Raw genomic sequence first — 12,161 nt, 5'->3', positions numbered from 1 at the left:
AGGGAGCGTTTCATAGTGTCATCCATGTCTCTGTGTAGGGACCTGACTTCTGTATTTATGGTGATTGCAGACAGGTCACCTTTGAGGGGGTTGAAGATGTCTGATCTTTCAAGAGGTGCTGATGTTACTTCAAGGTTTAGTTCTTTCTTTACTTTCTTTGTTTCATGTACAAAGCTGCTTCTTTTAAGTCTGTTTTCTGTGAGTCCTTCGATTTTGTTTTTCATCGGATGATGTGGGAGAGATTGGAATTTCTCTGCCTGTAGTAATGTCAGCATTATCCTTCTACTTGCAAGAGGTTGAATGGATGTGACTTATTCCATGGCCTGTATGGGGGTTGACTTCATGGCTCCTGTTATTATGCGGAGAGCTTGGTTTTGAACTTTGTCAAGCACTTGCTGGTTACTTTTGGCAGTTGTTGACCAGGTTGTTGACCCATATTCTAGTTGTGGTCTAACTGCTCCTTGGTAGAGCGTTTTGAGAGTGGACTCATTGGCTCCCCAGGTTGTGCCAGCTAATTTCCGCATGATAGCCAGTTTTCTTCTAGCTTTTCCCTCTGCCTGGTTGATGTGTGGTTTCCATGTCATTCTCTTGCCAAATGTCACCCCTAGGTATGTGGCTGTATCCTGTTGTGTAAGGTATGTGTTGCCAAGCTTGATAGGAGGTGATTTCTGTTTGTTGGAGAGAGTGAACAGTGTGGTGGAGGATTTGTCGGTGTTGATGGTAACACACCATTCTGCAGCCCATGCAGCAAGGATGTCAGCAGCTTCTTGTAGACGGTAGGCTGCGGTTGTTGCATGTTCCTCGGAACACCACATAACAAGGTCATCTGCATATATATAGGGCAGCTTTGACACCTTTTGGAAGTTCAGGTATCAGGTCATTTATGAAGATGATGAACAGTGTTGAGGCTAGGACGCCACCTTGTGGTACACCGTGACGTAGGAGAAATTTTCTGCTTGTATTTCTTCCTATGTGTACTCTGGCCCTTCTGTTAAAGAGGTAGGACTTCACCCATTTAAGCATGTTACCTCCAATTCCATTTCTTGTCAGTTTGGTGATGAGACCATCAGACCATACCTTGTCAAATGCTCTTTGTAAGTCTATCCACATTGTCATGGTGACTTTTTGTTCTTGCATGGCATCTTCTACTTATTGTGCAAGGTATGTTGTCTGGTCCTCTGTGGATCGGAACTGCCTAAAGCCAGCTTGTTCTGTGGCAAGGAGGTTGTTGGTTTCCAGGTACCATTTGAGACGGTTGTTGACAATCTTCTCTATTGTCTTTCCAACACAGCTGGTGAGGCTTATTGGACTGTAGCTCTCTGGTTTCTTGGGGTCTTTCCCTTTCTTGATTATTGGGATCATTATAGCTTCTCTCCAAATTTGTGGGAGTGTGCCCAAGTTCCAGCTGTAGTTGTATATGCTGAGAAGTTTGTTTAATGCTTGATGGCCGAGATGTTTGATCAGCTAATTTGTGATCCCATCTGGTCCTGGAGACTTCTTTGCCTTTAATTGGCGAATAGCTTGTTGTAGCTCATGCATGGTGAGTGGTTCATTCATAGGCTCTGTGCCTTTTGGTGCCCTTTCTCTTTGCTCCTTTCTTGTTTCTCTTTGTTGGTGGGAAGTAACAGGGATGTCGGAAACGTCCTTGTAGTTGGAGGCGAATCTGTTTGCCGCTTGTTTTCCTGTTAATACTTTTCCATCATCTTCAAGTGTAACTGAACCTCCACTTGTGTCATCATCATTCAACTGTTTGGTCAGTCGCCAAAGTTTGTGGCCATACTTTTCTAAGTTCAGTGAGGATGTCTTGTCATGCCAGCTTCTTCTTTGTGCTTGTAGTTTGGTACGAAGAAACTGTGCTTTGGCCTTTTGCAGCTTGATGTTGTTATCCTTTGATGGGTGTTCTTCTGCATCTTGTCTTGCTTCATTGAGCTTGTTATGAAGCATGTCCAACTCACTAGTCCAGTAGGGCTTGTAGTTTTTCCTGGTTCCTCTTGGTATTGACTTTTCGGCTGCTTGTAGCAAGCAGGAGTTGAAGTCCTTGACAACCTTGTTGATATCTCTTCCCTCTACTCTGATGTCTTTGCAGAGTGTGTTGCTCAAGTTTTGGAATGCGCTCCAGTCAGCTTTCTTGTAGTTCCATCTTGGCATAGAGGGTTGAGTAGGTACACTTTTGTTTAAAGTAAGATGTACTGGTTTGTGGTCGCTTCCACCAAGTTGGTCTCCAACTTCCCGCTTGATGTGGCCCTGTATGTCGCCAGTACATAGTGCCAAGTCAGGAGTTGATAGTGTGCCATCTTCTGGAGTAGAAGGTTGGAGGATCGTCAGGTTGGTTGATCAGTGATATGCATTGTTCATCCATCCAGTTTTCTATTTCCTCTCCTCTCTTGTCTAGATGGACATAGCCCCAGCTCTGTGAGTGGCTGTTGAAGTCCCCGGTAATGAGAGTTTTCTTATCTCCAACTGGGATTGTATGTAAAGAAAGAGGTTTGTCGTTTGGAGAATAAAGGTTAACAACAACAAGGTTGTTGTCGTTCCACTTGAGGTTCAGTACCTGTATCTCAGTCATCCATGTGTGATTTACTCTGAATGGCGTTGATGTTATTTCTTACTAATGTAAAGATGCCGCCTTTCTTACGTTCCTTTCTGTCGCACCTAAAACACTGGTATCCCCGGATTTTGAAGCGTTTTATACAACACACATTCACGTTGTGTGTTGACAGAATATTCTCGAGTTCTGCTTTTTTGTTGTAAACTCCCTCTGCATTCCAGTGCATAAGTCTAAAGGGTTGGCTTTTTGTTGAAGGCTTATGTTGGCCTTGTGGGTTTCTTCGTCTTCGCTTGGTAGAGTGAGGAAAACGTGGAGGACCTCCAGAAGTTCTGGGTGGACTCTGTCGAGGCTCAGAGCCTGGCACTGTCTCTCCCTGGAGGGAATTCAGAGATCCAGCACCATATCGATTATTGTTGGACAAACAAGTGTTCATGGCGGTTGTTGCATGATGTCATGGTTCGTTAGAGAGCGCCGTAGGCCTGACATCTCTGACTTCAGCTCTCTAGGTTTTTTTATAGGGTTACCTCACCCTACGCTTCTGGTCAAGACCTTCCCTGGAAGCACAGGGGGGAACTTTTTAGAGGTTCCCGGCTCTAGCTATTTACCCATAGCTGGGGGTCTGTTCATGGGCATCAGGGCATATCCACACGCCGGTGGGCCTGGAATGCCGCATGTCTGGGGGCAGACCGCCTCCGGGTCCCCTGTAGTTCAGCCTGAGGCCGCAAGGTGCTCAGTTGACGTGTGTCGCCACAAGGAGGCACTACATGGGGCTTGTCTGGGTAGAGGCTATGTACTGGCAGGGGAGACTTACGCACTCGGCTCCCTTTTCGCATGAGTTAGCCAGCGGCAGAGGCTGAAAGCTGAAGCATAAAGCACACAACATACAGCACACCACACTAGACGCATCCACAAACCATAAGACACACCGTATAATTTGATAAAACTTTTCGTCATGGTATACTTAGAAAATAATTCATTCGGCAAATAAAATCGATAATGATACTGTTTTTGTTGGACCGTTTTGAAGGGAAAAAAAAGTGTCCTCAAGCTTATTTTCATAATGGCAGTCTATGGGAAAATATCAATTTTGATGACGTTTGCGCGTATAAAATATCCTAAAATATATATTTCAAAGAAACGTGTTTTTTGTTTTCGTTTCAACAACCTTTCTTTAATATATAAACAGAATAAATATGCAAATGGTTGGATGAACTACGTTATAACGCTCAGTTTGCATTGCTTTTTTTTCCGTACGTATTCGTTCCTGGGTGGATGATTAAGTGACCAGAACGAGTTAATGTGTCATATTTTAAAAATTTCGTAATTTATCATACTTTTGAAATGGATGTCATTTTAATGCTGTTATGCTTACATAATAATCCAACAATTCTATGATTAAGGCTTTAAAATATGCAAGTTTATTGTTGGCCATAAAATCTGCCAAAATAGATAACGATTTCTGTTATCTTGTATTAAACAGTTAATCAAGGCCTTGGTGACATAAAACAGGGGTGAAATCACTTGCCCGATATTGAAACACAATCAGATTTTTGCCAATGTATACCCAGTGGATATATCTATATCAAATCTGTATTTGTTTCGCCTTTTTAGATTCAATTTTGTTTTTGCCTTAGGAAAACGAAAACAATTCAACAAGTTATCGAAATATTATCTTTATTTTCTTTTCACCGTATATAATTAAATTATAGCGTTAGCCGAAACATAAACTTTGTGGCAAAAATCTACTAATCACTTTGGAATCTTTCTTGCTTTTATTTGACAAACAAACACACAGACTGACCGATATCTTATTTGTTCTTCATCTTTTCGTCATATACTAGTAACACAATTCGCTTAACACAATTTGTATAAAAAATATGCAAAAATACTAAAAATAGTCACTTAAGGATGTACGAGCGTTTTCTTCAGGATATCCGCCATTTTGAAAAATGTTTCTCCGAATAGTGCTTTATAACAAAAGTTTTGCCAAAAATTAATGATAGATAATTAACATATGGCTAATAATGTACCATTTAAGCAAATAGATTCTACTTTTGGCGAAAAAAATTTTTTCTCCCTTATTTTTGGCTGGTATTTGCCTAAAATTGACGTAAGATTTACAATGGGGTAGGGGTAGGTAATGTCAAATATCTATTAAAGTAGATCAGTTTTGGTCTTGAAATTTTCCTGACTGATATATATAAAGATGAGCTATAATTGAAATAAAAGTTTTCAAGACAGCACATTATATTATCTAGAAAACATATAGTAAAACAAAAAGAACAAAAAATATCAAAATTCACCAATTTTTAACAGTTTTTTCTTAATAAATCTCTTAGACGCATGGTGACCCCAACTTTTTTCTTTCCATTTTGAAGCATTTTTGTGGGTCATTAAAGCTGCAAAATATTTTGAAAATCTTAACGTCAGAATTTTTTTGTAGATCTAAATATGTTTTTCCATTGACAATAAAGTGGGTGGGGTAATTATGTCAATATGGGAAAATGAAAGAGCATTGTTAGTGACATTTATGCTTATATAATACTGGCATCACCTTGTATTCATATTAACCTATAACACCTGAAATCCCTATAACATTAAGTGCGATATTATATGTTTTATAAAGTACCACCATTTTTCTAATTTTACAAAATTTCAGAAATGCTTAAGCAGTGGGTGAAGAAAATGCCCTATAAAATTAAATCGAGTTCGGTGACCTATGTTTTTTCTTCTCTTGTTTGTCTTGGAAACAAATGTTCTTCAAGCTCACAGAGTATGAAAAAAATCTTTACGTTAGAAAAAATTCGCACCTACATCCTTAAATGCTCTAACGAACTGGTTGTAAACAAGTCAGAGTGTTAAGGTAGAAAGTATATATTTGCATTTATCAAATATTTGTCTTCAAACATAAAAAAACATCACTAGTTTTAGGTAGAAACTGTATAAAAGCATTTCTGAAGTGCTAATCGTTTTACATGTGAAGAAGAGTTTTCTTAACCATTACCCTGCTAAATTTCTCATCTTTCAATTTGGACAGTATCATTAACTGTTAAAAGGGGTGCTTACCAAATAGATACTGACTGAATGGCGAACAGTGCAGACCATGATCAGCCTTGGTCTGCACTGGTCGCAAAGGCACTGTGTAGAATCACTTGTCGACAGCAGGCTAAACATACTCAAGGTGTTCCTTTTTATCATTTAATGGTTTCTAAATTAAGGCGCATATAAAAAATGTCGTATTAAAATGCAAATTGTTTTGTGTGTGTTTTAAGGTTGTTCTTGTGGAGATTCTATTTTTGTACCGATATCTTACTGTTCAGAAATTTTAACAACTGTCTGTATAATTCCCCATGCCCAAATCACCATCCCTGCGGTTTCAAGTTGCCTAATGAAAATTCAAATTATGAAATATGTCCTATACTTTTTTTATACAGAAAAAAGATATATGCAACAAAATAATTATAAAAAGTAGTTCGAAAATATTATATCGACAATAAAGAGGGAAAGAATGGCAAACGAACGAAGTATTGAAACTTATAAAAAGAGTTTAACTGCGATGGCACAGATACTAGTATGACATAGATGTTTAAATACTAATACACGCATTTACCATCTGCACACGTATTAGTCCATGTGCACATATAGTTAGAATAAAAAAAAAGAATGACAAACATTTGCGCACTTATTTGTTTAAAACACCTGAGCACATGTACGCACGTACTAGTTACAACGTGCATGCTCGTAGATCAGTTCAGTTATCGCCTTTTCAATATTTTAGTTATTTTGCTTGTTTTCGTTTATTCGTCATTCTGTAGTTCTCCCGTACTTAACGCGTGATTGGGATATTAAAAGCCAGTTTTTTCTGTTTGAGGACGTTTTGTTTTGCTACTCAGTGTGATATCCTTTATTTTTTTAGTTATTCCGAGTAACGTTTTTCACGTGGAGTTATTTTACGCCGAAAATAACTTACAGACCACCGCGAGCTTCGTGCGAGGTGAATAGGGATATCGTTTTTGTCAGAGTTTTTCTAAAATGACAATGGGAGTTGATGAAGACTGCATATACAGGAACATATTTCTAAGTCAAAATGTAACAATTTTCCTCATAAATATAAAGATGCTTAAATGCTGTACGCCCTTCTGTTACGTTTTTTCATCTTTCAAATTATTTAGTTTAAACATGTTTTATTTCAGTAATACATGAAATATTTTCTTATTATTTGTTTAAGCCGTTGAAAGAAACATAAATGACAGTTCTGTACGTAACAAATGAGTGTAACATATCGGATTATATAAAAAAAAAACACACTTATAAGTAAAATAAAAATAGAAACAAATATCGCTATGTAACAACGTCCTTTTGTCAACAATATCTTGATTAGATAAAAATATAAACCTGAAAGTTCTTGTACAAATATTTATTTTGGTATATCAAAAGTGGATTAACATGTTTTCTTAAGGTAAATCTGGAAGGTTTTAAGCGCAAAAAGTTCACGATATGAGATGACCTTTTTATAAATGAAAATGCTATATCAAGTAGCAAATTAAAAAAAATATGAAAGTATTTTCAACATTAACAAGCAAAAAAAGCAAAACAAGAAAATGGCAAACCAAATCAACAAAAAAAGAGAAAAACTATCAAACATTAATGTTGCTGCTGGCTGGTCAATTTAGTGCATTTGTAAACTATAAAGTACTTGAGGAGATAATTGACAGATCGTTGATTCAAGGACCCCGTAGTTGTAAAAGGAGGTAACCGAAAGGGCACCTGACGTCTTTATTCTATACATAATTCTACTCAAAAGAAGTACATTTGAAGTATTGGAGGGTGAAGTCTTGGAGGGTGACACAATTCCGAAGAAGTACCTGTAACTATTTACTTGGACCCGAGTCTACACTTTCTTATGTACATGAAGGATCTCCCATCTATAATGTGTATACACAATTCCTGCTCCTTGTCGACAAAACTGTTGTCTACCGTACTACCATTTCTTGCAGTCACAGCAAAATCGTCCAGGAAAATCTTAACAAGTTAGAAAATGGGAAAACGACAGAAACAGAGTTTGATCCTTCCAAATGCCAGAAACTACACATAAAAAAGCAAAACTCAGTGTCATCAAAACCCAATTACTACTCCATGACAATATCTTAGAGTCTCCAGTGTAAAGTATATGAGCCGCGCCATGAGAAAACCAACATAGTGACCGTTGCGACCATCCGCGCAGCCTGGTTAGGATCCATTCTGTTCGCTAACGGTTTCCCTAATTACAAAAGGCATTAAAAGCGAATAGCATGGACCCTGACCAGACTGCGCAGATGCCCAGGCTGGTCTGGATCTATGCTGGTCGCAAAGCCACTATGTTGGTTTTCTCATGGCGTGGCTCATATACAGGTGGTGACATAACTACAGATTTACATTGGAATACACTCACCACTAGAACATCTTCAAATGCAAACACAAATCTTATTTTCCTTTATCAAACGGAAATATAACAACATGAAAATGTCAACCTTAGAATGCAAAACCCTTGTCCGTCCACAACTGCAATATGTATCTACCATCTGGTACCATACGCTCAAGCAAACATGTACAAAATACACATAATTGAACGTGCACTCCGCAGGGTCACACGTGATGTTTAACATCCCTCCAGTCTTACAGATATGCAAGAAAGACTAGGTCGGCACTCGCTTTAACACAGATAAGTTTCACGTAATGTTTATAAAACCCTACCGTTATTTTCCCAACCATCTACATTATTTAGACACCATCATCTTACCTTGAGGTAAGAACAGATCAACTCATATTTATAAAGATTTGTTTTTAATTTTTAAGAGGCAACTATGGCAACCATCTAGCACTAGACCAGAAAGCAAATGAGCCGCGTCATGCGAAAACCAACATAGTGCGTTTGCGACCAGCATGGATCCAAACCAACCTGCATATCCGCGCAGTCTGGTCAGGATCCATGCTGTTCGCTTTCAAAACCTATTGCAATAAGTATACAGAAACTGTTAGGAACAGCATGGATCCTGACCAGACTGCGCGGATGCGCTGGCTGGTCTGGATCCATGCTGATCGCAAAGCCACTATGTTGAATGCCACTCATGGTCTAATCTTACTTACCATGCTTACATTCTTTTAGTCATAACATTCCCACTTTAGCTGATGTTGGACTCATCAGCTTTTAAAATTTTTTTTCACCTTAACTTAATTAGTTAATTGTATTTTGAAAGGTATTAATGCACAGCAGGCAAGAAAAAGATTGCATGCATGCTCGTGGATTTTACATTCGTTTCTACAAGTCTTGCCACATATTTTTAAGATAAGGTAAAACAAATGGATGAAATTGTTATGTTTAACTCGGGTGAAATTGTCAACAAAATTGATCCAAGTGTTAAAGACTGGATAATTTTTTTTAAAAAAATAAATGACTTAGGGTGAAATACACACTTTTAAAAATCCTTAAGATAAAAATATCAAGTACCCGGTCAACAAGAAAACGTAATACACATTCAAGCAAATTGTTATTTTATTAAGTTTCCATGTGAAATGGTCAGTTTTGTTTTGACAACTTCCATACAAGTGATTTAGATTAGATTTCGCCAAAAGCAAAATAAATATTTTTACATTTATTCTATTTCTTGTTTATGACCATGTTGTAATCACGCCCACCCGCTATACCCGGTACTATATATAATCTCCCGCGGTTGGTCAAGTGGTCATTTCGTGCTGAGGAATTTCTGTACTAAGGAAAAGGTAAGAATCTTTATACTTATTTTAACGAGAATGTATATGCTTTTATTTTGTTTTGAATATTTAATAACTAAAACAATTTGATTTCCATCAATACGGATAAAAAAGCATTTGAACTCTTGCATCTGTCTGGAACTTAGTTAAGATGTAAGTTCATCTGATTCATTATCCTGTGTGTGTGTGTGTGTGTCTGTGTGTGTGTGTGTGTGTGAGTGTGTGTGTGTGTGTGTGTGTGTCTGTGTGTGTCTGTGTTTTTATTTATTTTCATTACGTTTTAATTAATCTCATCTATTTATTTTGTGGTATATTTATTTGTTACAATGTACACATTCTATATAACATTTTATCATAGTTTACATTTTATTTCATTTTATTTTTCATCATATCTATTTCTGTATTATAGTGTTGAACTAGTAGTGTAATAAAAAAAAATGTACTGTTTCCAGCCTTGATTATAAATTTGATAAAGCTTGTTTTTTTTTATATATATTTAAGCCTAATCATGCTGGACACGATTGATTCTGCCTTTGCGACCAGTGTAGATCATATTCAGCCTGTCCATCCGTGCAGTCTGACCAAGATCTGCACTGTTCGCCATCCAGTTCTTTTTTAGTAAGAACCCCTTTAAACAGTTAATGGTACTGTTTCTAATCTTCAAATGCAGCAATTCCTTTTATTCCTTACTTTTATTTTATTCTCATTTTTATCACAATGATGCCTTATATTTAATATTTACCTACATTTCTAAAAATGGACTGGTCTATCATCCAATTTGGACAGTGCCATTATTATTCGAAAGGGTGTTCATTGAAAATTTACGGACCAAGTAGCGAACAGTGCGGACCATGATCTTCAGATTTGTGTGTTTTTTTGTTTGTCTGCCTGTTAGTGATACATACTCTGTCTTGACTGTGGGTCAATAATTTTTGATAGGAAGTGGCTAGGGTTCCGGTAACCGGACCTCTAGACTCCGGGTAATTAATATACTTGAAGTTGTAGTATTATGTACTGTGTTACCAGTGTATATGATAATTGCCGGGGGAAAGCTATAATATGTTGCCATAAAGTTACAGTTATGGCGTAGTTTTTTGTAAATATTTTGGTAAACAGCTTTCACTCGTGTTGGAGATGACAATGAATATTACATTTTGTCGGCGTTTTCCGTTAGTCACTGTTATTTACTTTATCAGTAAAACGAATTCAGCAATTTATGAGCAGAATCCAAGTCTAAAATATTAAAGAAAATTATGTTTATCATTTTAATCATTTAATCCCAAGAAAAACGCAAAATTGATAAAAAATTCTATTACACGCACAAATGGCTAATTACAATTCTAATTATGCTTGTCGCGGTTAAAACACTCTTACGCTAGAATGACGTCACGTTAACGTGCGGTATACGTCGTACAAATAATTCCACTCGGGCTGCGCCCTTGTGCAATTATTACGCCCGACGTATAACCGCCCACCGTGCATAAATAGTGATAAAGCACTCTTTTGCTATAAATTAGTAATGTAATAATTTGCTTGGTATATTCTGAAAGGTAACCGTGTTTTGCACTAGATTTTCTATTTTGCAATTTTTAAACAACTTTTACCGTGCAGTTTTTTTATAAATTTTGTATAACTTACGGTATCTCCTCAAGCTCAAATAGAGACAAATTTCAAAGTGATAGCCACTATCCAAAACATTTGCAGAGAACTCATTTCACCATTAATTTTAATAAAAGAAACATCAAACTATTGGTAAACAATTATAAAACACAAAATAAAAATGTCAATATCATTTTTTCTATGGTGCTTCAAGTAAACGGATTTAATGAGACAGAATTCATACTTCAACATTGAAAAAATAAGGTCGAATGCTGTGTTTCTGTTTTGAATTTTGCTTTCTCCATTTAAAAATAACCTTAGGACAGACGAAAAACCTACCTAAATTTCTTCAACAATATATAATCTAAGAGTGAAAGCAAAATAGAGAACTTTCACCGCGTGTAACTCAATATTTTTAAAGATGTGTGACTCTACCCCTTCTGTTTAAGTAGTAAATTTACTTTGAACACCAAAAAATCGCTTATAAGATAAATATTTTTCCATTTTTGTAGAAAAATCAATAAGAAGTAAAAACTTACTAGAAAAAAGGAAAATAAGGGGAAAAAAATTTGGTCCCAGTAGGGCTTGAACGTACGCCCCAATAAGAATTGCAGTAAAAGTAGGTTTATGGTAGGAATTGAATACTCTTCAAAAAGGAGGTTCTCTATTAGTGATCTAATACCTTAATTCGAAATCGTGTTTTTCTCGGGATTAAAGGATTATAAAATACTTCTGTTTCCGGTCACTTGCAATTTATCGAAAATAAACGAGAGCAAATTTTTGAAATCATCACTTGTTTTTGATAGAAAAATAAAAGTTTCCTCTCTGCAAGTACTGTTTTCAGTCTTCATATTGATTACCGGACCTCTAGACAGCCCTACACGGGTTGTTTAGGGGTCCTGTAACCGGACCTTTAGACTCTGGGTCTAGAGGTCCGGTTACAGGACCCTTAGCCACTGTCTTTTTGATAAGCGTTTAAACTGACGACAGCGTATATACGTTTTGGATAAATTGAAATCGTAATTTCATTTATACAGAAAGTTTTTTTTTTTCTAAAACAAATTCTGCAAAATACAGAGTATTTTGATACTTGTTGTTGTACATTTTCAAATCTGACTTCAAACCCACAAACTACACACTGAAAGCACACGTGACATGTGACAGCTTTGTCACGCCTTAAACCAGAAATCAAAATTTTGATAATAACATGTAACAATTCCTGACTGACATGGTTGACCGTAATGAAAGTATATTTCAAGATAAC

The sequence above is a fragment of the Mercenaria mercenaria genome, chromosome 12 (genome assembly GCF_021730395.1).
Source record: "Mercenaria mercenaria strain notata chromosome 12, MADL_Memer_1, whole genome shotgun sequence".
Classification (NCBI taxonomy): Eukaryota; Metazoa; Mollusca; class Bivalvia; order Venerida; family Veneridae; genus Mercenaria; species Mercenaria mercenaria.
The sequence above is the reverse complement of the archived record's forward strand: the minus strand, read 5'-3'. Positions refer to the sequence as shown.